Here is a 2,561-nt window from a genome sequence, read left to right as displayed (position 1 = left end):
GTGTGCCCTGATTTTGAAACACATGGGGACTGGTACCAGATTCACTCACACCTAAAGGTGAGAGTGCATGGCTTGAGTTGTTTGCAGAGACAGAGTAAAGAAATTGTGTTGGGGTAACTTGCAAGTCACAGCATGGGGTAAAGGTGTTTTCCAGGTACCGCAGGTGAGGACTTCCTGAAGAAGGCTTCCTGCCAAGATGAGGTGACCTCTGCAGAATTTGTTGGGAGTACACTGGCAATTCACTTTCATTTTATCCAGAGGCACTGATGCCACATTTCAGCCATTTCAGTTATTTCTCCTTTGTTCCCTCAGCCCCTCAGAATCCTACAGGGGGCCCAGAACAGTCATAAGCTACTGGAGGAGGTGAGGGCATGCCCCACTCCAGGGCTCAGAGTCAAAATATGGGACAGCTGGGGGAGAGGAGATGTTTCAAATTAGATGGGGATCTGGAATTTCAATAGTTTGGATAATATAATGGATTTTTTATGTTGCTCAATACTGATCTGTAAAACCATGAGAAATCCCCATTCAGTTCTACAGGATGGAATGAAAAGGACAGGTTGGAGAAAGTATAAAACTGCTTACAACCTATGGGGTGCAGGTTCTCCAAATAATGGTTACAGTTCAATGTTTCCCCCAAACTCTGAGCTCCAGACTTAGATATCTAGCTGAAAACTTGACATCTACTTTTCGATGTTTTTTAGGCATCTCTAACTTAACAGGTCCCGAACTTGATTCCAGCCCCTCTCAATGCTGATCTGATTCTTCTGCCAGCCTTTCCCATGTCCTTACGTAGCATAATCATCCATCTACTCTCCCAAGTCAAAAATGGAGAGGAAGCCCTCCCTCCTCCCACCATACTCATCTAATATTTTATCAAGTCCTTTGGATTCTGTCTACAAAATACATAACAAATTCATGCTTATTCTCCATAATTATTGCTTTAACTCTCATCCAGGTCCCAGCCAGCTTTCACCCAGACCACACTACAATAGTCCCCTGCTGGTCCCTCCACATCTATACCGTAGTTGCCTCCTTTCAATTCTCCAACATAGAGGCCACAATGATTAAATCAGTGATCATTTTATTAAGGTGTCCCATCTCCTATGATATAACCATAAAGCAGTCTTCCCCAAACTGAGCCCTATTTCTGGTTTTGTCGAGTCCTATTTTCTTCATGAGTGTGTCTCCATGAGCAATATTTCAGCCTGATTCTCTAAGTTTCCAGTCACTTTTGATCAGCTGGTCTCATTCTAAGACTCAGTCATACTATAATCCCATATCTGATTCAGAAAGGTTACTAGGAAAGAAGGAAAGCTAGAGGGAGGGAAAGATAAAACAAGTTAGCTGGTCCTATACCACAATTTGAGAATCACTGCATTAGTATATATTATATATTCTCTGTAACCTGCCTAAAATTTTTCATATAAAGCAGTAGAGAATATAATAAGTACATAAACACTCAACTCCACAACTTTGCTTCTCTTAGCTGACGATTTACCTTCCTCCCACTGATGTTCTCCCTTTACCACCCCATCTGATTATGTACACCTACTCCTTTCTCCACCTACCTAGCCAATTTCCTCATCACCATACTGCCAGCCACCACAGCTTTCTTCAAATTGTGCTTCTGAACCACTGTTTAAACTAAATAAACACTTATTATGGTGCCTAAATGAAAATGCTTTTGTGTCCCACAATGGACCATGACTATTGTCTTGCCTTATTGACTTGTGTCTAAATTTCTATATGGTTTATAACTAAATTTCATTCACACCTTTTCGTGTCAAACATTTTATAGATTACATAAGACTTCTTTAAAAAATTTCTCAGGCAGATTGTAATCAGTTTGCCTTACAAAAAGCAAGTATGAAGAGCAGCAAGATTAAAATGTTTATATAATGGTGTTGGCCATTTTTCTATTTGCAATCTGTTGGTTACTCTCCTCCTAATTAAAAAAATAAACAAATTAAAATTGATTGGGTTTATCTCACCAATGAGAAAAAGCCTTGTTAAGGTGATTGCCTCCCTCAATCACATTTGATTTCTTGTCAAGATAAGTTTGGAGTTAGTTTTCATTTCCACATGGAGATAATATGTTAATTTATCCTTTAAAAGATAATACAACAAAATCTTGAAGTATTTGGGTCCTTATATCTGGGCTACCGATTCCACTTGGTTAAAGATTTGATTAAAACCAAAGCATTGAAAAACAGTGAATATGTTTGGAATTCTACAAGTTAAAACATGTTTTCTTATTTTAAAATTCAGTTTGGTGTTCAAAAATATGTTACAGTAAAATTATGAATACTTAATAAAGTTAAAAGATTCCAGAAATCAGGGAAGATAAAGACAGCTAGCAAATCAACTGGGAGGACAATGGCAAAGAGACAGTGGGGGTGTATATGTGAGTACATAGGAGGAGGAGGAGCAGAAAAAGGAGTAAGAGGAAGGCTACAGAGATAATTTTTTCAAAAGATTTAAATGGGTTAAAACTTCTTTATCTCCTAGTCCTCTAATTTTCTAACGTTTTCCATTTTCTTCCACTTCCCCCTTGCTGC

Source organism: Choloepus didactylus, chromosome 8, assembly GCF_015220235.1.
Source record: "Choloepus didactylus isolate mChoDid1 chromosome 8, mChoDid1.pri, whole genome shotgun sequence".
Taxonomy (NCBI): Eukaryota; Metazoa; Chordata; class Mammalia; order Pilosa; family Megalonychidae; genus Choloepus; species Choloepus didactylus.
The sequence above is the reverse complement of the archived record's forward strand: the minus strand, read 5'-3'. Positions refer to the sequence as shown.